We start from the raw sequence: 25,483 nt of genomic DNA, 5'->3' as shown, positions 1-25,483 counted from the left end.
TTAATTTCAGTAAAACTTGAGAAATAAAATGAAATTTAGATTTAAAAGTGACTCAATTACCCTGAAAATGGGGTCAGGGGCAAAAAAAGAATATTTACAACATTTTGAAAATTTTGGGGTGTTCACAGGCCGCTATTTATTTTTAAACCGATTTTTTTTTCACACTAAGGGCATTCCCTTTCCTCTTATGTGAAAAATGGACCCTTCAAGGAAATTGATAGAGCCCTTATTGGACAATTCAAAAGAATTATGTTTGTAACTTCCACAGCTAAACTAAAAGGATACCAGAAACCGAGAGCGGATCGAAGGAGCGGCTATGTGCCTTGGCTATGGCACTTAGCCATGCATGTCACTTAAGCGTTCTTTTGATCTCAACTCACCAGAAACCGGTTATAAGAGATGAAAGTACATGATCTTGGCGATTCTGGTATAGAGAGGTCAGAATTCAACTGGAAGCTGGGGTGGGTAAAAATCCATCAAAATTAAGAGAGAGAGATCATATTGACAAACTTGGTCTTATCTAGCTCTCCAAAATTAGAATAAAAGACACCTATACTCTCGCTCTGCTAATTTTGGAGACAGATGCCAAGTGCATCGTTGAGAAACTGAACTCTCTCTCTCTCTCTCTCTGCCCACCAAAGGGCACGCTTCTTGACCAGTAGACCCGGTCCCCTGACCTCTCTATATCCACAAACCCATATGACCGTTAAACCGTACCAACGGCCTCCCACACACACTGTTTGGGGAGGGGTCATAACGCCCTCTCCAAGCACCTATATGTATCTCCCCTCCTACTCCCCATCCAATCCCCACCAATTCATTCTCTCCTGCTGTTCCCCTCTCCACCGTTTTGCCATTGGGGCCAGTGCTGCATTACCGGAATCCAGCCCGCTCACGCTCTGCTTTCCCACAAAGCAGCACCGGCAATGGCACATCAATTCTCCACCTTCATGGTCCTCCTCCTCGCCTGCGTGGCCACCGTCTCTGCACTGGTGCCCACCGCCAGCCCGGTATCCTCCCCAACCAAGGCCACCGCGCCCGGCGTAAGCACTGGCTCTCCGGTATCCGCCGCCAAGGCTGCACCCCCAACTGCCACCCATGCTGCCACTTCTCCCACCCCTACAGCAGGAGCCCCGTCCTCCACCAAGCCCCCACCTGCACCTGCAGCATCTTCACCTTCTGACGATGCTGCGAACCCCGCACCAGTTGGATCACCATCGTCCAACATTCCACTGAGCCCACCGGTATCCGAAGCATCATCCCCCGTTGCAGAGGCACCGACAACTGACACCACCAGCGGCGCTTTGGCCATTAAGGCTCATGTCGCCACCCTCATTGGCATGGCTGCTGCAGCTTCACTGTTTCTGTGAGTGAGTGAGTGCGCGCGCAAGTGTGTGTGTGTGTGCGGGTGCAAGGCCTAATTTATGCTAACGCATCTCTCTCATTATGTATTATTGGTGTTGTGAATTTCTCCTTGTTGCTCTATGTATATCCCTTGATTAGTTGTGAGTGGAAATATTATCAATTTTCAGGGGACTAGATGTTTGCAGCATACACGGAAAAATCTTCCTTTCCATTTTACGTTTGAATTTGATCCGCGTATCATTCGGTTTTCATTTTTCACAAACTTATTCTCCCAATTTCCTTAGGACCTTTACAGTGTGGCCATGATAGGGATGTAAACGTATCAGACTCAGTTTGGATTTAAGCATTACCCAGTTCGACCTAATCGGATCTAGTATAATCAGATCTAGATTCAGATTCAAAGTCGGGGAGATTAGTTAAACCTAAATCTGGATCCACTTATCTTAAAATCTTATGTTTACGTATATTAGGATTTGGATTTCGATGCAAATGCCAATCCCAAGCCTAGATATATTTATTTATTGCATCGGACTTTGGTAACAAAATCTAACTAGACGGATACTAACTCGGTCTAATATCCTACCTGAATCCAAACGGTTTACATCCCTAGTGTGTGGACAACCCACGTAATATGCCAAGTAACGATCCTCAACGTTTCGAAGTTGCTGTGTATTCCGATCAACACCAACCACTGTACAAACACTGGCACCCACAGATTGTTGATTTAATGATCGGGATCGAACACCCATAAGTTATGCCCCACCCAACCAAGTAGCGCCAGGTAGTGGCTGCCCCACTCCATCAAGAAGTGGGACCCACGTCAATCACCCAACCACGTCGAAAAAAATGGATCCTGACAACACCAAGAATTGGTGATTTGGCATATCATACGATTCGCTGAGTCGTTGTATTCTTTTTCCGGAGTTTTACCCTGCAGAGAGGCAGGTCCATTAAGTGACCTGGTTGTTTGTGAAGGTTCCTTCATCGTAAAAAAAAAAAAAAGGTGATTGCACCATATCCTGCCTCGTGTGCAATTGCATGTGAGAAGTGATTTTATACAATCGACTGTATGAGGGGCCCTTTTGATGATATCTATTAGGGTAACACAATATCCAAGGACATTATAATAATTTTTTTTTCTTTCCAATAAATCAATATATATATATATATATATATATATATATATATAGCCTTGCTGACAATATGTCTATTTATGCAAATACTTTTAGGGCATGTTTGCATGCTTTAGAAATGAGGGGGTTTCCAAGAAAGTGTGAACCCTACAATGACTATGCTCATTCATGGCCAGACACTTGGTGTAACATCCTGAATTTTCAAAACTGAAACTTGTAAAAAATCTTAGACTTTTTTTTTTGAATTAATGCAGCAAAAAGACGATGGTTGGACGTCGGTTTAGAGAACGCCAAGCGAATCACACCTATGTATCAAATACTCATATTGCAATACCAAAAACCTTTTACTTATAAGTTCTTATTATAAATTCATACGGCTTAGTAAAGCAATACTACAAAACAAAGTCTACACAAGTAATAGTCTGGTGAAACCTTGGATCATGACGCCGCTCTACTTTGCACTTCGCACAGCATGTCAACTACTTGGATTCCCCAAAAACGGGGTCGTATCATACCATACCAATAGAAACGCATTTCAGTTCTAATAAGTATAATATATTTAAAACACAAATGGTCACTCAAGGGCTGCAGTTGAAAACATCTATTTCAAATCATAGCTCAAGTTTTTGTATCTTAGCGTAGTATCTATCGTTCACAGGTACCCCTTGTACCGAAGCATGCATTCCTAATTGAACTCATCTTAACCATGTGAACACAACTTGGGTCTTTCACACATTCAGTCCAACAGCATACCGAGACAACTGCCTTACATAAGGCAATGTATGAACAGTACTAACATACAGCTATTCATTCATTTGTTAGTAAACTTACACTATAATGCATTGTTTTGATATTTAACTAGATCACCGTTGGTATAAGATCCATAATCTTTTAGTAAACTTCTGAATAAAAATGCAAGGTATTTTTACATAATTTCATTGTATTAACTTGAAGTGTGAAACAAAAGGATTTTGTAGAGCCAATTGTACTTAGGACGTGTATATCCTCAAGGATATACGATCAAAACATTCAGCGAGCCATATTGCACTCATTTGTCAAAAGAAGATAATTTCGTAAAGAAAATCAGTTTCATCTCATCAAGACAAAGAGGATGGTGTACACACTTTTTTTTGCGAAAAATATCAGTGAAACCCCAAAATATGCATGTCCCACAAAATAATCATGGGCCCCACAAAAAATATCTCATGGGTCCCACATAAATATCCCATAAAAGAAAACTAGTGGGTCCCATAAGGACATAAAAGTCATTATGTTACTTCTCCCCTAAGTAATTGCTTTTGGATTTGTAATTGGATATGGATCGAATCTAACCCATATCCAAATCTAATACCCACTTAGTGGCCTATAAATACAGGAGAGGGGTTCCCTTTTTAGCATTCACGATTTTGGTCTCTCTCTCAATCTCTCTTCCTCTTTTTTTAGTTTTTCTCCTTTCTCTCTCTCTCTCTAAAAGAGACTCTCTAGAAAAGAGCTCTCTATAGAAAAGATCTCTCTTTAGAAAATAGGTCTCTCTCTAGATTTTTTTGTGTTTCTTCATCCCGATGAGTTCTACACGAGATGCTCTTGGTTGTGACTATATCGAACATAAGGACGTACTGGCCACGACCTAACAGCACCTCTACGCTTGTGCTAAATCACTTCTTTCAGATTTTTGGTATGTTTGCACATCGTTCTCTATTTCAAGTTATATTTGATGAAATAACTATCATGTATGGTAAAAAAATTCTTACCATACACCTTAATAACGATATCGGGTGTCAGTCCTTGGTTCACGCCCTTCATACCACCACAAGCTTGCTTCAATATTTAGGTGTGTATCCTTGTGACTACTTCTCGATATTTACAGTGAATTATGTATCATAGGGTCTTAGTTCTTTGTTCACACCCTCAAGGCAACCACATGCTTGCTTTGGTATTCAAGTGCGTATTCTTGTGACTAGTTCCCTATTTACTGTATATATATGTTATTTTACGTAAGTTAGCCTGATGCATGGTTTCATGCATCGGACCATGCTTTATGCACTTTGCCGTCATGCTATTATATATACAGGATCCTGCTTTACATTATTTACTTTGTCGTTGCACTGTTATGTGCACACACTCCTACTTTTAATAAATATAATTATGCTATAATAAGTATACAAATGGTGATTGATCTCCATCGCTAAAAGTGATTCAAAAGCCTTGTCACATTCAAAACATTTTTTGGTGAAGAAACTCCTATTGAAAATGCTTCAAATTTACGCAAAACTAAATTTACATAGACATCTAAGTCACCAGCATAAGGCCTAACGCTCATGCCCCACTCCCTTATTTGTTGGATTTTTATATTCTCTCTCTCTCTCTCTCTCTCTCTCTCTCTCTCTCTCTCTCTATATATATATATATATATATATATATATATATATATATATATCATCTCTCTCTATTATCTTATTTCCCCTCTTATTCTCTTTTCTCGCCATTGTCTTCCCTCCTCCCTCCATTTCATTTGAGGAGATCTAAAACTCCATTAGAGGGAGTTCAGCCAGGTGTCACAACCACTTCGAAGGAAGTATTCGGTTCGAGTCCACTCGGTGCTCACACTGTTTTCACTCTTATGATTTTCGATAAAAAAAAAAGATAGGTGGATTTATACTTTTCTTACGAAACAAAATTCATAGCACAAATTTCACTGGTTTTTTCATAAGAATAGATCCTAAACAAACCCTCTTATATGTGAGTTTGGCTTATGGCTATCAAAAGATGGAAAAAGAAGGGTTTTTTTAGAGAAAACCCCTTTTAAAAATATATTTTACTCAAAAACTGATTTCTCAAAAAATAAATCAGTAAAATTTGAAAATACACAAATTATGCTATGATTTTTTTAAAAGTATTGATTTGGATTAGTAGAGTAGGTTGTTGTAGACATTCTATAAAAAATTGGTAAATTTTTATGGTCGAAATTTTGAGATATCACAATTTTAGTCATATCGGGTTTTGAAAAAAGAAATTGCTAAATTTAGAAAAAATTACGAATTTCGTAGTTAGATCCATGCTATTTTTAATTATAGTTGTTAGATTATGTTTATGTACATACTCTGTAATTTTTATAGATTTTTTCTGAATTTTATTTTCATGTAAATTCTATGATTTATTTCGTTAATTGTGTTTTTTTTAATTAATTTTTGAGAAAATAATGCATGTGTAAGATGGGTGTATTTTTCTGGCCAAACGACTAAGGAAAAATATGATTTATTTCAATGATATTAGATCAGACTTGGATGTGTAGTTTGATTATGGTTTTTAATTAAATTATATCACAAAAATTCCAAGTGTATGGATTCGGGTGACCTGGTTTGGGCCCACCTGAATGCATAGACCCGGAATCATATTTTTCTGGTCAGACATCCGACCAATAAAATACTCATAACTCTCGCGTCCGGAGGAGTCTTGATAAGTGGTTTATTGCGTTGAAAAGATAACAACTTACCTTTTGTGAAATTTGTATTTATGTTCATGGTCTATGCACGGTTCTGTAATAGTTGAAACACAATCTAATATGTCTATAGTAAAACGTTCGTAACTCCCTCATATGGAGAAATTTTTATGAACGGTTTGTGCCTACAGAAAGCTGACGAAATTTTATATGATCTATGAAAATTTCAACTCGGTTTAACTTTTATAAAAAAAATTGTGAACTCTGTAACAGTCAGACTGAGTTGAGAGTTTTGCATTTTTAGAGTTGGTCTAAAGGTCCAACTTTGATTCATGCGTAGTTATTTATCTTTCATGCAAATTCTTGTATGATTTGTATGCATAATGTATTTGCATATACATGTCTGATTTATACAATATAAGATGTACCTACCTTATGTCATGAATAAAAATTATAATAACTAAACATGTGAAAAAGGGAGCTAAGCATTAATGAATGAACCAAAGGGTCTAACATGCAAAGTGTGATGTTAAATCCCAAATTTTAGTTGTGGTTGTATATTTGAACATGTTGATGATGATGTTGATGTTATAATTATATGGATATATGCAAGACATGTTTCTTTATCGTATTATTCATGTACATGCATATATGTTATCCAAAGCATGAAATGTATGAAATTTTTATTTATGCATATGTACGTGTTTATTTTTAAAAGCATAAATGAATTCATGTTTCACTGCTTTGCAAATGCATCCATTGCTCTATACGAGGCTGAATCCTTTTGATAGATTCAAGTATGATTTCATAAAACATATCAAGTAATCAAGTAAAATAATGCAACATCGCAAGTAAAAGATACTTGCTGGGAGAGTGGTAAGTGGTACAAAACTCCATAGGTCAAGTAAGTTTTGAGCATGGAAGGTTGCTCCTCCCCTCCTACGATTTTATGAGGAAACCTCTGATTAGATTGCAGCATAGAGGGCTAAGGTACTCATGAGAAAATCTGATGCATCAGGATTAAAGGTGTTGGGAATCTCTCTTGAATTATCATCCCTCACCCTGTCACTAGTAAAAGGTGTCTGGCCATGTCAAAGCCACTCTTATATATGAAAATACCCCTACGCCATGACCCTGATATAATTTTTAAGCCTATATCATACCAGCAGGGCTAAGAAGTGATAACTTGAAGATGTATGCCCATTAGTTAGGCATTGCATTCATCATTCAAGAAATAACACTTAATCGAAGATACAAATTTATGCAACATTCACTACAAGAAAAATGCTAATTAGCGACAGACAAAATCTGTCACCAATTGGCGACGGAGTAGCGAGAGCAAGTTATTTATCGCTAAAATATCATTTATTTGTGATTTTAGTGACGAAAATATTTTATCGATAATTTGTTGCTACGTTGCGACGGATTAGCGATGGATTTTATTCCGTCGCCATATCCATTGCAACTTAGCGACGGATTAGCTACAAAACTATTGTGTCACTAAGTTGTCACCAAATAGCGACGGAATTTGACCGTCGTGAATTCATCACTAATTTCCCCGTAAAACCCTAATTTTTTCTCCTTTCTTTCTCTTTTTTGTTTCGTCTCCACTGCGTTTCCCCGGCCTACCTCCCGTCTACCCCCGGTCCACCTCCCGTCTACCCTTGGCTCGCCTCTCGTCACCCCCAGCCTACCTCCCGTCTACCCCCGGTCCACCTCCCGTCTACCCTTGGCTCGCCTCTCATCACCCCCCAGCCTACCTCTCGTTGCCCCCCTGCCCGCCTCTCGTCGCCCCTTGGCTCGCCTCTCATCACCCCCCAGCCTACCTCTCGTTGCCCCCCTGCCCGCCTCTCATCGCCCCCCAGCCTGCCTCCTGTGACCCCCGGGTCCGCCGCCCGTCGCCCCCAGGCCCGCCGCCCGACGCTCCCCCGTCGTCAACCCCCCCCCCCCCGCCGCTTTCTGTCGACCTCCCCCTTTGCCGACGCGCGATGTTCAGGTAATCCCCGACTCCCCTATCTCTTTCCGCCGACCTACCCTTCGCTGATGCCCGATGCTCAGGCCGATCATTACATTTTTTGTCGGGGAGGGGCCGAGCCCCCTCCCTGTGTTACGGGAGTCACGGGAGGGACTCAACCCCCTCCCTATGTTTTTTTCGTTAGGGAGGGGCCAAACCCTCTCCCTATGTTATGGGTGTCGCTGGAGGGGCTCGGCCCCCTCCCTATGTTTTTTTTGCCAGGGAGGGGTCAAGCCCCCTCCCTGTGTTACGGGAGTCGCGGGAGGGGCTCGCCCCCCTCCCATTTTTTTTTGCCAGGGAGGGGTTGAGCCCCCTCCCTGTGTTACAAGAGTTGCGGGAGGGGCTCGACTCCCTCCCTTTGTTTTTTTTGTCAAGGAGGGGTCGAGCCCCCTCACTGTGTTACGGGAGTCGAGGGAGGGGCTCGACCTCCTCCCTATGTTTTTTTCGTCAGAGAGGGGTTGAACCCCCTCCTTGTGTTACGGGAGTCGCGGGAGGGGATCGGCCCCCACCCATTTTTTTTCTAGGGAGGGGCTCGACCCCCTCCCATTGTTTTTTTTTTTTGCCAGGGAGAGACCGAGCCCCCTCCCTGTGTTACGGGAGTCGCGGGAGGGGCTCGGCCCCCTCCATTTTTTTTTGCCTTTTTTTTCTCCAGGGAGGGGCCGAGCCCCCTCCCTTTTTTTCGCCAGGGAGGGGTCGAGCCCCCTCCCTATCTTACGGGATGCCCGGGAGGGGCTCAGCCCCCCCCCCCCTTTTTTTTTTGCCCTTTTTCGCTAGGGAGGGGTCGAGCCCCCTCCTTTTTTTTGTCAAGGAGGGGTCGAGCCCCCTCCCTGTTTTGTTTTGTATATATGTGTTTCGTAGGTACGTTGCTGAGCTAATTGTGCGATGCTTAGTGCTAAGCATCACATGTGACTAAAAATGCAATGCAAAAAGAAATAAAAAAAATGCAAAGACAAAAGCAATTCAAATCGGGTAAATACCCGTGGTGAGTAAGTGATGCAAGCGCATCACATGTTATTTAATTTATTAGATGCAACACTTTTTTGTTCATACACTCACTTAGTTGTGGATATCTAGGACTGCTTTGATGGAGTTTGGAGATCATGCTGAGCATGATTTTAATGTATAATAATAGAAGTGTTCTTATTTTTGGAGTACAGATTCCATGCTAGGCATGATAGTAGTTAGCAGGATATTGGAGTGTGTTTGTTGTAGGTACATGTTTGATATTGTTTTAATATGAACGATTTGAATGTATTGCAATGTTTGATGTGTCTGTATCCATGCTTGTATAAACTTATTTTCCATTTGATTATGCATTCCATGTGAAATTGTGTCATAAATTTTTTGTTCAAATGAATATATCGTTTTATGTAATGTGATTTCAAATTTCTAAATATCCTCGTGATGTGTATAAATATGATGTGATGGTGTTGCACACGAAAATCTATATATTACTTTAAATAAAAAAATGCTCACAAACAATCACCAAACAAGAATTAATAGATAAATTAGATATTTGTTTCATCATAGCATTATTAAGATTCTCTTTTAACTGGTGATGATAATATCTGTAATATTATAGGACAAAATGGCTGCAAACCGTGAATGGATGTACTGTAAGATAGTTGATAATGAGGTGTCGCATGAATATATTGATGGTGTTGACAATTTTATTGAATTCGCAACGGCCAGTATAGTGGATCCCACCGGTCGAATCAGATGCCCCTGCACGATATGTAAGAATAATCAATTTGTAGAACCTCATGACGTTAAACATCACCTACACAGGAAGGGTTTTGTTAGTGGTTATCATAATTGGATGCTTCATAGTGAAGAATTTTAAAATAATTTTGACGCATGGGTAAATGTGGTGTACGATAATCTATATATGGATTTGATATTTGATGTCGTAGGACCAGAAATGGGTTCTGCTATGGGACATAGCGATTCACAAACCGAGGCAGAGGAAGAAGCAATAAACGATGCAGCTAGTACATTTTATGACTTACTTAGAGATGTTGATAAGCCACTGTGGAATGGTCGCGAGAGTCACACTATCTTGTCTGCAGTTCTTTAACTACTGAATTTGAAGTCAGAGTATAATTTGAGTCAATCATGTTTTGACCGTCTGTGCTCTATTGTGAAGAGTATGTTGCCCAAAAATGAGAAATTGCCACAAAATCTCTATTGTGCGAAGGTTATGGTTAATGCTCTAGGTATGAAGTATCAAAAGATAGATGTTTGTCCCAATCACTGCATGATGTATTTTAAAGACCGATAAAATAGCAAATCATGTCCATCATGTGGACATCCTCGGTTCAAGCTAAATACAAAGGAAAATGGTAGCACAAGGTAAAAAAAAGTGTCATATAAGTCACTCTGCTACTTTCCTCTCACCTCTAGATTGCAACAACTTTATGTCTTTGAGGACAGCTAAACAAATGATATGGCATGCAAATAAAGTTTGACATGATGAAGACAAGATCACACATCCTGTAGACGCAGAAGCTTGAAGATACTTTGATCGTACTCATCAGAACTTCGCTTTGGAATGTGTTCAATACGGTAATGAACGTGAAAGAAAAAACGAAGGATAATCCAAAGGCTTGTATGGATTTAAAAGTAATATGTAAAAGAGCAGAATTAGAACTGAAATAGTATAATGGCAAAGTACTAAAACCAAAGGCAAAGTACATGCTTGGGCTAGATCAAGTAAAGCAGGTATGTCAATGGTTGAGATAGTTGAGATTTCCAGATGGATACGTCTCTAACATTGCCCGGGCTGTGAAGATAGACGATGGACTATTATATGGGTTAAAGAGCCATGATTGTCATGTCATTATGCAACAGTTGATACCCCTGGCATTCCATGATATATTAGACAAACCTATATGGGGGGTTTTATCCGAGTTGAGTAGATTTTTTAGAACATTGTGTGCATCAGAAGTCGTAGTATCTGAGGTAAAGAATCTCGAGAAATCTATCGCAACTACTATTTGTCAGTTAGAGAAAATTTTTCTACCAGTATTTTTTGATGTTATGGAACATGTGATCATACATTTGTCATATGAACTTAGGGTTGGTGGACCTGTGCAATATCGGTGGATGTACCCATTTGAAAGGTATATGTTTTTAAAAAAATTTCTTTTCAATTCTATTGAGAAATTTATTGTAATCCGAGATGTATATTGTTGATAGATGCATGTTTGACCTAAAAAAAAGGTTTAGAATAAAGCAAGAGTAGAGGGATCTATTTGTGAGGCGTACACTTTAGAAGAGATTTCAAATTTCTCATCTATGTACTTTGAAGCTCACATTCCAACACGCTACACATGCCCACTTCGTAATGATGATGATGAACAATTAATTGTAACTGGCAAATTGTCTACATTTCAACCACTTGGGCATGCATTTGGTAGTTATCGGTCAAGACTCTTGGAAGATCGAGAGCAAGACACAACACAAATTTATATCCTTTTTAATTGCTCAGCAATCGACCCATACATCGAGTAAGTATACTTAGTATGTAACACTAAGTTCTATACATGCGTATATAGTTAGGTAAAATAAGTTTTTGTTAAGTGCAGACGATTTGATCTGGAGTTGCGAAGAAAACTTCCACATCTCATTGATGCAGAAGTATAAAAAGAACGTAAAAATAAGTTTGTGACATGGTTGAAAGAGTTGGTAAGGACGATTGTATACATTCTTTCCTTGTAAACAACAATAAGATACTTAATTGGTCGTGATCACAGTTATTGTTTATGCTTGTAGGTCCTCCATGGTGATGTTAAAGATCAAGGAATATGTGATTTACAAAATGGTCCATCCAAAGTTGTGCAATGTTACAATGGGTATATCGTAAATGGTTATCGATTACATACAAAAGACTACAATGTCAACAAGTCAACGATTAATAGTGGCGTGTGCGTCAAGGATAGCAGCTACGGTGAGAATGAATATGACTACTACGATGTTATAGAAGAAATAATAGAGTTGACTTAGGCACAAATAATAACTTAACTTTATTCAAGTGTCATTGGTTTGATCCCATGGCAACAAGAGTCGACAAAGCCTCAGGCATTGTGGAGGTGAATCATAAATCAAGGTTTGAAATATATAAACCTTTCATTTTAGCCTCGCAAGCTCAACAAGTTTACTATACTTCATATCCGACTACAAGGAAGTCAGATAGAAATGAATGGTGGACAGTTTGTAAGGTGAAGTTTAAACTATACCCCGAGTATGATCAGTTACAGGAAGGCAAGATTGCTAAAGAGGGTGATTACTATCAATCAGATGATATGTATAACTTCTCTTATGGTCACGATGTCGCACATCGTATGCATTTTATATCACCATTGTTTGATGGTACATGCATGGAAGAATGTGATCCAAATGATATACCAAGTGGATGGGCGCTAAATGAAGAAGAAGAAGATGATGACGAAGACGAGGAGGAGGAAGAAGAAGAGTATAAAAGTCGAACAAGTGATGAGGAATCATTCTCGAGCTAGTGAAATACATCTTGTAATACATACCTGTATTTGATCTGAATGATTAGATTGATTTGAATGTATTGAAATGTATTGTAATGATTTGAATGTTTTGAAGGTATTGCAATATTTTGAATGTATTGTAACTCTTCAATAGGTATAGAGTTATGAATTGAATGTATTGTAATGTGTTAGAATGATTTGAATGAAATAACTGATATTTGAATGTCATGCATGAAGTTTTTTTCGATTTGATTATGTATTCATGAAGATATAAAGTTGTGTAACTGATCCAATATATCGAAATATATTGCAATGTTTGAATATATTGCATGACATTTTTTATTTGTTAGAATATGGTTCATGGAGGTTACAGTCGTCAAGCACCCAGTGGTAGCCAGTTTGAGCCTTCATCTTTATGAGCTACTTCTATCGGTATATCATTTAAATAACTGTATACTTGATTAGTTTAAATATGCATTGTGTGAATTTATAACTCATTGTTTTGTAGGTGCTATTTCGCCTATACATGAACCACCTACGTCGGATGCAGGGTATTCTCAGTGTGACCCACGACAAGTAATTCAAATAGTGTATATCGATAGTCGACTGTAAGTATTTCATTGTCACTTGTCCAATACTTAACTTATAAAAAGTGTATATCGATAATCGATTGTTAATGTGTATCAATTCATGTGCAGTACGAGGTTTGAGCAGTAGGAAGTAATACGAGAAATTATGAAGTCATTACTGCATCATCTTTCAGGACCGATAGCGTAATGGAAAGAGTACCCGAGAGAGGTGTTAGACAGATTAATGTCCTCATTCATGGTATGCAATCATTTATCATAGCAAGAAGTATTTCATATTTATGTGTGCTAACTTTCTGAAAGTAATTATAAGCTTTCCATCGCTTCGCGACTGCAAACGAGGAGAAAGACGAGAGGGTAGTGTGGCAAAAGGTGGATGTCAATCGATTTGTCGACATGTTGCACAATATGAAGACTGCAACAAAAAAAGCAGCTGGTGGGATAGATGATCCACTGCAGTGGAAGGGCCATGGGCCTTCTACTATCAGAAGAGATTATTGGGAGGGCATGTGCGACAAGTGGGCGAGCAATGAATTTCGAAATTGCTCAGCAAAGGCTGCATAAAATTGAGCGAAGATGCCCGATGCCCATCTACACACAAGTGGATCTAGGACTTTTGGGAGCCAGCACAAGAGAATGGCAACTCATGAATATATATTGTCAAGTTTGTAAATATTTCAGCAAACTTATTAATCAATTTTTTTATCATTTAACATTGCAGGACGCAGAAAAAGGAGACATTGTACCTTACAAGGATGTGTTTGTTGAAACACATAAACGTAAGAGCACAGGAGATTTTGTATCAGAGAAGGCGAGAGCGACATCGGTATATATTTATTGTATTAATAAACATTGTAATATACAAGTTACTTTGAATTACATTATCATAAACATTGTAATTTTAAATTATTAATTTATATTCTAATAATTACTTTGTAGGAGTCATGCGAGCAACAAATGGTACAACGATATGACGATGACTTCACTCAGCATCCGCCTTTTGATCCTGCAACATGGGTGACTGCAACTGGTGAACCCAAAAAGGGTCATGTGTTCGGGTTTGGGAGTAACATGAACACCACATTAATCGTTTCCACTTACAGCCACAACTCTCAAAGTTCTCCCTCCAACATCAACTCCCAACGTTCGAATGACCTTGCTATGTCTTGGGATGGTGTTTGTCAGCATCATGAGGAAAAGATGCAAAACCTTTTAAATGAAGCCATTCCCAACATTATTCGTAATGAGTTGTACAACTTTTTTCAGGATAGGGAAACTTCGTCTGCATTCAACATGAGCTTCGGTGCCCGTCAGGTATAAAGATTCATGTCATTTGTTTCATGTCGTTAGATTTCAAGCTAGTATATGCATGATTGAATACATATATGCATGATTGACTCACTATGAATTTTTTTGACATCTTATAACACATATATGCATGATTGATTCACTATAAATTTGTTTTGACACCCTTATAACACATATACGCATGATTGAATCACTATGAAAGTTTTTTTACAACCTTATAACACATATATGCATGATTTAATCACTATAAAAGTTTTTGAAAAACCTTAGAACACATACAAGCATGCTTTCATCACTATGACAACCTTAGAACATATATGAGCCTGATATTAGCATATATGAAAGTTTTTTAATGCCTTATAACACATATATGTATGATTGAATAACTATAAAATTTGTTGACTGCTTTAGAACATTATAGGCATGATTGAATCACATATAAAGTTTTTTTACTGCCTTAGAACACATATAAGCATGATTTCATCACTATGAAAGTTTTTTTACTGTCTTGCAACACATATATGCATGATTGTGATACATAACACATTTATTTGACAGTCTTATATACTATATATGCATGCGTGAATCACTGTGAAATTCTTTGACAAACTTTAAACACATATCTGCATGATTGAGTCACTATACATTTTTTTTAATCTTAAAACACATATTTGAATTCTGTTAATGTCCTTCAGTTTTTTGCTATTCTTTGTGTCATTCAGCCATTTACTTTGTTGCATTAGATTAGGTGCATTGCATATAATTTATTTTATTAAATTTTGTTTATAAATACTAACATTTTTTTTCTCTTGTAGGATGCTAGAGATGATCAGCGTAGAGGAACTGATGGAGGCATAGAGGAAGGCGCAGATCGACAAAATGAAGAGGATGATGCTCAGAATCTTGACAAGGATTAGATTCATTTGTTTAATTTCTTTGACATACTTGTAACTAATTATAACTTGGCAAGGACTGCATTTGATTGTTAAAGTTTGCCTAATTTAGAACTTGTGTTAAATTTGTTCCACCTGTATATGTATTTTTTATGTGTGTTTTCTTTTTTATAAGCAGGTTATATAAATTGTATAACGAGAATTTTTTCTCGAGTTTTAGAAAAAAAATTTATTTTTTTTTAAATTAGCAATGGATATTATCTGTCGCTACTCCATCGCCAATTTGAGGCAGTCGTCGGTTTGTGACGAAATTTAAGCCATCGCTAATGGATGCCGCCAATTTGGTGATGACCATTAGCGGCGGATATATATCTCTCGTTAAATAGTAGCGACTAATTAGCGACAGATTAAATTCTGTCACATAACCAAATGCAGTCTCTATTTAGCGCTAGATTAACGACGAGCATGATCCCCCCCCAATCCGACGCTACCTAGCGACGGATTGGTGACAGATAAATTCTGCTGCAGTTTAGCGACTAGGGTTATGCGACAAACGCTATCCGTCGCAAAGGTTATCGCTAACATATTTAGTGACGGATTAGCAACGACATAGCGATGGATAACGTCCGTCACTAATACGCATATTTCTTGTAGTGATTTGATGACTTTCGTGTTTGGTAAGTTCATGCATTTTATCTGTTTATGCATTGAATTTGATTTGAATTAAAAATGAAGAATGTATGTTTATTTAAATTTGATGTTTTTGTGCTTGTTGCTTTATTAAAATGCATGTTTAGTCTCTTAGATTTAATTCACTATAGAAAATTAGATGAAATTCATGATTCATATTTTTGTTTTACAAGTTTAGTATAATCTATCCTACTGAGACAAGTTGTGTCTCACTCCTCTGATTTTATGTTTTTTAAGAAGTGAGTAGGTTCTTATGAGCGAAGGAAGGAGGTTACGATAGAGACTGAGCCTACCTTTCCTTTGTCTTATGGATGTTTTAGATTTTGATAAATTTTAAATTTTGAGTTAAGGTTGAATGTAATTAATTTTGGACATATATGACTATTTAAATTTTATTATCGTATGTAATTTAAAATTTGTTTTAATTCCATAATTATATGATTGCAAATGGTTATGTGAAGTAGCACGCCAAGTTTTAGACCTGTTGAGTTTTTTTGTTGTTATTTGTTAAAGTATTTCAAAAAAGAAATCTATCATTTTTTGGGTTATAAAAATTAGGGTGTTACAACTGCAGTAGAGGATGCATCCGAATTTACTTGGTGGGGTTATCCTAGCATGAGTTCTACCACCCTATGATGGACATGGTCATCAGTCCTCTAGAGCATCTAAAATACATAGAATAATAAACCCTCAGATGATTTCATTTGACGCTGAAGATAAGTTCTCCTATGTACCAGGGGGTGAAGGAGTTAATATCAAAACAATGCATTAGTTATAAGTTCAATGATGTATGAATATATAAATACATGGGCATTGTTCTAATGATTTTTGCATAACCTTGTGAAAGATGTTGGGATCGGTATACTGCTAGACTGATAGGGCAAAGACCCGTGTTGTATTCGCATGACTGAGCTAAGCTTGAAAAGCTCTCGCTTGGATTCGTGGGATATGGATGTGCCAAGTCTTGGAGACTTGAGCTTGTATGTTTCAATTGTAGCCTTGAGGAGACTTTCGCGATATATGCTAAGTCGTGGAGATTTGAGCGTCGTTATTATGAACTATCGTTTGTGTATTTTCATGAGTTTGTACTTGATTTGCTTTGAATGCTTTCCTACCAGGACAACAATGATTATGACTTCATTTAATGGAGAATACATATACTGAACCTATGATGCGATAGAGCAAGGCAACATCGAGTTTCAGGGTTTCTCTAGATAATATTGTACCACTTCTTTTATAAAACCAGTTTTATAGAATACTTCTTTTTTAAGCAGTGATGTTTGTAATAAATAACTCATTTTGATAAATAGAACACTTTGGTGGATAATGAGTGTTTGGTCACATACTTATGACTTGCCCAGTATTTTCTAAAATCGACAACTCATTATCGTCCATTTTCGCTGTTAAAAATCTTTTCCTAAATTCTGCTGTAAAGAAAGCAAAAAATAAAAATCCATGAATTTTTGATCAAGTATTGTTTTGAAAATCTGGGGTGTTATAAAATTGGTATCAGTGCCTAAGTCTAAGAAACCTGGTTCAAGATCCGTCATGTTCATAGTATCACATTGTAAGTATATTTTGAAGTTGCTGATCGGGTAAAATCCTTGTCATCTATAGATAGCAATGCATGATTTACAAGACTACTATTATCAATGTTGGATAATGCACTCTGAATGAATATGTCCATTCAAAGTTCAAGACTGCCAATTATATGGCAACCAACGAGCCTATCTAAGACTGTTCACGTAGAAAAAGAAATCTAGTTCTTAGGAACTAGTTATGTTTTGAGTCAATGGATTCATGTGTGTAGTTTTCGCCGCCAATGCCTGCCAGTGTAGCATAGCACTTATAATTAAAGGTTATTTATGCTTGTTGCAATACAATGCATAAATATAAGTAAATAAAATTTTACTTCTCTTTATATATTGTTTTGATAGTAACCCGTTTACCCCCTGGTACACAGGAGAAGTTAGAACTCAGGCATCAACGAGACATTTTGGGGGTTTATTATTCTATAAATTTTAGATACCCCAAAGGCTTGTTGATCATGTCCATGATAGGGTGATAGAACTCATACCGGGATAACTCTAACAGGCCGGTTCAGATACATTCTCTACTATAATAGTTGGGTTCAATCCTTAGATATTTAGGGGTAACCACAACCTCTATACTTCCTGAGTGACGAGAGGACTCTTGAACTCTTTGCTTCATAATCAAATACATGTCACTCGCAGTTATACTATCACCGTCTACCATAGTGAGCAATAGTTCTGAAGGGGGTTGCCGGTCTAACCATTACTTGTAAGATATTTGCATGTCATTTGGGTATGCCAGTACATCCTGCACTGAGAAAATATGTATCTGACCCCATTCAGTATTCCCCAACATGGTCAACAACCGCGGGGTTTGCGATCTTAAGTTTTATTCATATATATGCTTGACTTTGTTCTCAGCATCTATGATCATCACAAGCACCTCACCTCTTTTAGGTGGTCATAGAACTCTGGCTCTCCGACCCTTACGAGTCTAGTCGTGCAACAATATTTTCTATGAGCATGCATATGACACGATCTCAATGGATTGACTGCTCAGCGTATATCACTGCAATGAGCACCTGGCTTAGTGAAGGTGTAAAAATTACTCTGGCTCTTCGGCCCTTACGAGTAAAGTGCCCTTATAGGCGAACATGAGAACGAGCCATTCTGACAACGTTCTAATAATAGGGTATCCTCTTGTCATTCAACCGGTTTAGGCAATTCTTTTGCCAACCATTTCGATAACACTTCTCCAGCTTTAACAACAGAAGTGTGATGACCCTTTCTACGTTGTAAAAAGTACTTGACAGAATTTGGGCAGCACCTCCTTTATATAACGGAGTAACATGCTATGTTTTTTTTGAGCTTGTTGAGCTTCTTTAGAAATTTCAGTAGCACTTTTGCTATTTGACGGAGAAAACGTATGTTTCTTTTAAGCTCGATGAACATCTTTTTAGAAATTTCAGTAGCTTTTCCCCTCTTTGATGAAGAAATCACTATGCTTAACTCGGGAATAGATGTGCACCGTTGTGCGTACTTCACATCCATCGAGGTTCATTGGAACCTTGGGCCTTAGCCAGGCCATGCTCAAGTGACATAGGTTTTTACAAAAAAATTGATTTTGCATAAACACAAATCCTTTTCAATATGGGCTTCATTCATTAAACAGAATCTTGATCGAGGAGCGACAATGGAATCACATTGGCGATTTAGAGTTGATCTCCATTTGAACACTTATTTATGTGCACTATATGTAATATAAGCAGGAGCCTGTGCTTTATAATGCGATGACATAAATGAGTGCATATTTAATGTTCGACGGGAGAAACCAAACTAAATAACTTGTAGAAAGCAAATACATATATATTTATAGAAAGGAGAAGCCTTGACATCGTTCAATGCGACGGTAATCTTAAATGCATAATTTAAATTGCAGAAAGCAGGAGCCTTGGCATCATTCGACGCAATGACAATCTTAAACACATAATTTAAATTACAGAAAGCAAGATCCTTGGCATCGTTCGATGCGATAATAATTTTAAAAGCATAAGCAAATACATATATATGTAATATGTAGAAAGCAGGAGCTTTGACATCGTTTAACGCAACGATAATCTTAAAAGCATAAGAAAATACATATATATGTAATATGCACAAAGCAGGAGCCTTGGTATCGTTTGATGTGATTACAATATCAAATACATATATACTGCAATATGCAAGAGATTTTATCATAAAATATCTAATGATAGTCGCAAAAAGATGTGTGTGAACATCGAAGTGTTTTAGAGGGTGTAAACTAAGCACTAGGGACACATACTACTTCAGAATGTATATGATATATATCACAACACAAATCATCAAATACTTTGAGAGAGTGTGATCGACGAATCAAACTTACCCTCCAATCGGTAAAGAACAACTTCAGTGTGCTCGGTCTGCTTCGAAATGGGTTTGAACCTTCTTTTGAGAGGTCAAACTAGGTCAGATGAGTTTGACCTAGTTGAGAAAGAGGAAGAACAGGTCAAGCTGCTAAACCCAAGTGGTTTGGACAAAACTGGGTTCGATCCAAGTCAACTGGGTCAGGCAGGTTCAAAATTAGCCAAAGTAGGCTAGGTCTAGGTCAAGTGAATCAAACTTGAGTTTAGGACCAAAAGGAACCTTGACTTTTGACTAGACTCAGCTGGGTTCAAGCCAAGTCAAGTAGGTTTGGACCAGGTCAGATAGGTTCAGACCATGTCAGGTAGGCTCAAATCAGGTTAGGCAGGCTCAAACCAAGTGGGCTAGGTAGGGGAGGTTTTTGAGAGAGAAGGAGAGAAAAAGAGAGGGGGGGGGGTCAAAATTATGAGAAGAGAGAAAGGGGAGGGCTATTTATAGCCCAAGCCCACCTCCTCTTTAGAAATTTCAAAAAATTTATTTCCAAAAAAGCTCCTTGGCTTTTTGGATTTGACTGGAGGTTCCTTTAGTGTGGGGCTCACATAAGATATTCTATGGAATATTTTATGGGTCCCACAAGATGTTTTCTGAGGAATATTTTTGTAGGGTTTCACCAACATTTTTGTGGGTCCCACAAAAAATTTGGGTTTTTGATGATTTTTTTCTGAAAATTTTTGAGTACGTCATTCTCTTTGTATCGACGTAACTAAGAAAGTTAGTTCATACAAATCTTCTAATTTTACTCAGGAAGGAAGTTATGACTCCCTAACTGTTTGAGCATATATTTGCAAAGATACGAATATCTTAAGTATAACTGGTTCATAGAAATCGATTTGATTTGCATTTCGGGTTCATATACTATTTTTACATGAAAATGCCTCGTAAATTTATTAAGAACTTTTGCTGAAAATTTGTGGGTCTTACATACTTAGTCTTTTTGTTGATAACATTATGAATCCAATATACAGAAGAAATATCTCGAGTTATTCATGCAGTATAGTTTAATCATGCAAGATCCATAATTTTGTTGACAAAATTCTTTTAAGGTGTAATGATGTATGACCCATAATTTTTAAGTAAAAATTCTGAATAAATCCATAAGGTGTTTTATATAAAAGTAGCATATCGACAAAAAATGCGAAACAAATCGATTTCAACAAACCAATTATATTTATAACGTATATGTCCTCATAAATATATGCTCAAACAGTTAGAGTGTCATAACTTCTTTTCTTAGTAAAATTAGGAGATTTCAAAGAGCCAACTTTCTAAGTTTTATCGATACGAAGAAAATGGTGTACTCATAATTTTTCACAAAAAATATTGACGAAACCCCAATAATCTGTGGGACCCACAAAAATATTCAATGGATCCCACAAAAATATCTTACCAAACATATCTTGTGAGCCCCACATAAATATCCCATGGAATCATTAGGTGGGCCCCACAAGGATATAAAAGTTATTTTGTTACTTTATCTCCAAGTTTGGGTCTTAGATCAAGTAAGGGGTTTGGGTCAGATCCACACCACATATGGATCTGTGATCATCACAAAATTTTTCCTCTCTTGTGGTTTCTCTCTCTTCATTCTCTTTTCCTTTTCTAACCTCCATTTTCCTCCTTTTTGAAGGGAGAAAAATAAAAAGAGATAAAAAGAAGAGAGAAGAGAAAAGAAAGAAAGAAAAGAGAGAGAGGAATTCTTTTGCGGGGTTTCACTTGACCTTGATTTGAAAATATTTAGAAATTTAACTCGCCTCCGTTTTGAAAATGTTTGCGGGAAAATGGAGAGACGGGATTCGCTCGTGGGTACGAGGTTCGACCGTTCCTGGCGCCTTTACCAGGGGTAATCGAACCAAGGATCAAATCTATGCCTTTTGCTTTGCCTAAATATCATCTAAGAATTTATCCTAAGAATCTAAATGCACAAAGAATCATGCTTGTGTAATGCAAGGATGAATGCTCTTTTTGAAAGATATTTTGAAAATTTACAAGTGTTCCGAGATGAACTTGGTAAGGGAGTGAAGAAATGGTTGAATTTAACTTTAGAACTTGAGATAGATAAGTCTTTGAAGTAATTTAGAGTTGGGAAAATAAATCTTTGAATTTGAAAAGAATGATTGGAAGTTGAGTGAAAAGAGAAAAGGGAAAGAAATTCCAAAGTCAGAAAATAGACTTTGAACTTAGATTTAGGAGAAGAGATAAAACTTGTAATGAATTTTGAATCTAAATGATGACCTTGAATGGTATTTAGAAATAAAGTGAATTTAGGACGTTCAGATGAGATCTGAAAAATGGAGTTTGGATTTGAAATGTAAAATTGGGAATGGAATTGGATCTTTAAAATGGATTTAAGATCTGAAATCTGAGATCCGATGTAGAATTGGGTTCTGGATCCTAAAATGGATTTGAATATGAAGTCTGAGATCCGATGTAGAATTGGGTTCTGGATCCTAAAATGGATTTCGATCTGAAGTCTGAGATCCAAAGTGAAATCGGATTCTGAATCCTAAAATGGAATTGGATCTGAAGTCTGAGATCCAAAGTAGAATTGGGTTCTGGATCCTAAATGGATTGGATCTGAAATCTGAGATCCAAAATAGAGTTAGATTCTGGATCCTAAAATGGAATTGGATCTGAAGTTTGAGATTCAATTTAGAGTAGGGTTCTGGATCCTAAAAGGGATTTGGATCTGGAACCTAAGATACAATGTAGAGTTGGATTCTGGACCCTAAAATGGATTTTGAATCTGAAGTCTGAGATCCAATATAGAATTGGATTCTGGATCCTAAAATGGATTTTGGATCTGAAGTCTGAGATCCAAAAGGGAGTTGGACTCTAGATCCTAAGATGGATTTGGATACCAGGTCTGGAATTCAAGATGTAATTTGGATCTGAAGTCTAAGATCCAAAGGTAGAATGGTATTTAGAAAACTGGATCCAAGTTGATCTGATTTTGGATTTGGAATTTCCAAAATTGATTTGAGGATTGAATTTTGAATATACAAATGAATTTCAAAGTCAATTTGGACTTTGAATTTGAAGCTTGAATCTGGAATTTAGAAAATGAATCAAGAATTTCAAAGTTAAATTGAACTTTGAATTTGATTGGAGTTTTGAATATAAAATGAATTTGGAATTTTCAAAGTCAAATTGAACTTTGAAATCTGATTTGGAATTTTTTTTTTTGAATATGAAATGAATTTGAAATCTCAAAGTTAACTTGAACTTTGAAGATAAAATAGAATTGAAAATGAAAAGATGAATAGGATTTTACAAGAATTGAAGATTGATTGAAGAAAATATTAATATCACTTGGAATTTTGAAAAAAATGAATTTTTGAAAATATGATGCAGTTCTATCCTAAATGATGAATGAATTTAAAGAATTTAAATTGGATTTTTGAAAAGCTATTCCATTCTTTAAATGAATTAAAACTAGATTGAAGACATAATACATCCTTGACTATGGTCATTGAATGTATTATATAATAATCTATGTTTAAATTCAGGTGAAGAATAAAACATATTTTTGTGCTTTTATAGAGTTTAAAATGAAATTAACTCTCAATATACCCTGACTATGGCCATTGGTATATATTTTGAGCCAATTTTAAGTTAAACTCTAATAAAAGAAAGAAATATTTGAAAATATGATGATCTTTGAAAAAAAAAACATATGGGTCCAGTGTTATTTTATAAAAGATAAAAATACTAAGTCTTGTTTACATCCTGACTATGGCCATTGATGTAAATCATCAACTTAGGATTAATTTACCTCCTACGAAATGGTGCACGTGCCATTCGTGTTTCACCATTGTGAGGTTTTTGGAAAATAAAGGTAAAAGGCATGGAAATAAACAATTTACGATATTAACAATGCTCATTCATTCTATCTAAAATAGGAAATGCAAATTCTCATTTAGGATCTAATTGTTACAAATTTTGAACTGAAAATAACAATTCCTAATCTAAGTAGGATTTTAACAATTTCTGCATATTCCTGCAAAACCAAATTAACATGAAACAACATTGCAAAATAAGGAGACAAATGAAAGATATCATGGTATGCACATGGTTAAATGGAGAAATGTATGTATTGTAAATGAAGGAATGCAAGAAATGTGTTACATGTGAAGTATATACCTGCTGTTGTGATAGAGTGATATTTGGCATATTAATTGAAATTAGAAAGTCATATCTCCTTTAATTAGTCAATGTCTCCAATTATCAGGCACATCCAATTAATAATATGGATAGAGATTACAAATGCCAGTACCCTTTGCCAATTACAGACAATTAGAAGCCACAAACCAACAATAACATTCCTCACATGACATACCTGAGGAGATGAATAACCATACCATTTTGCTATAATTATTTTATGAGTTGCAAGGCATCAATCTTAGGACATAACAAGGAATATAAATGAATAATTCTCAAGCTATTGACATGGTAGAGAATATTGTTGAAGAGAAATGCTACCAAGAACCAAACGCCAATGCATTTGGTAGATTTTATAGATCTAAACATGTAGACTTTGCCCTATTTGTAAGTCAATGGAAAATCTTTCAAGTGAAATATTCATATAGTTAAGCCATTCTAAAGATTTTCAAATTCTCTCTCTCTCTCTCTCTCTCTCTATATATATATATATATATATCATGCACAGAAGCCAGAATGACTCCTACAAACTGCAACTAATGGTACACTTTCAGTGACATATAGGGCAAACATTTAACAAAGAAGTGCTCTGAGGCTGCACACACGCACAGAGAGAGTCTATCTATCTATTGATGACATAAGGACAACTGTCTAATGGATATGTTGTGGCCAAATACATGTTATTTTGTATTTAGAAAATTTCATTTAAAACTAATTTCAACATGCTCGGTTCCCAAGCAATCACAACTTCCCTCAAAATTGAGGAATGTTGATCTAATGCCGTTGGCCGTCATCTTTGCAGCACGTTCAAGCCATTTGAGTTGTTCAACTAGCAATAAGTTTCTTATTTCCCAAAATGAAAATTTGCAGTGCATATGATTGTGGTGACACATATAGTGAGATATCAACATAATAATTCAAAAGAGCAAATCCCTAAAATTTTTGAACTGAGTTTTTGCACTCATAAGTGCAGTTTCATACTGGAAAAGGAGTTAAGAAATAAAGTTCAAAGCAAACATACTGGAAGAGAAGTAAGGCTCTGTGCAAACTGCACTAGCTCTGGATCACAAGCTATGTCCACATGTGTTGCTCCAGCCTTATCAGCAACAGTAACTACAGCAGCAACACTGTCTCTATTGAAATTTTGTAGGCCTGAGATGATCTTACCAGAGGATGGATGGGCTGCAGGGCCCGAATTTGTAATGGATACTAACAACGCCCAAATGGGATTATGATCCTCTGTTCTTCCCCAAAAACGTAGGCACACACGTTCTGGCAAAAGGTCCAGCAGCTTCTAAGTCTGGTAAACACTTTAGTAGATCATTGGCTATGCGATGGCATTGAATGATCCTTGTGGTTCAGCAGAAAAAATCTATCAAATTCTTGAAACAGGGTATATTCCTGATGGGCAGGGATCCAGAAA

This window comes from Nuphar pumila, chromosome 8 (assembly GCF_984573655.1).
Source record: "Nuphar pumila chromosome 8, dmNupPumi1.hap1.1, whole genome shotgun sequence".
Classification (NCBI taxonomy): Eukaryota; Viridiplantae; Streptophyta; class Magnoliopsida; order Nymphaeales; family Nymphaeaceae; genus Nuphar; species Nuphar pumila.
The sequence above is the reverse complement of the archived record's forward strand: the minus strand, read 5'-3'. Positions refer to the sequence as shown.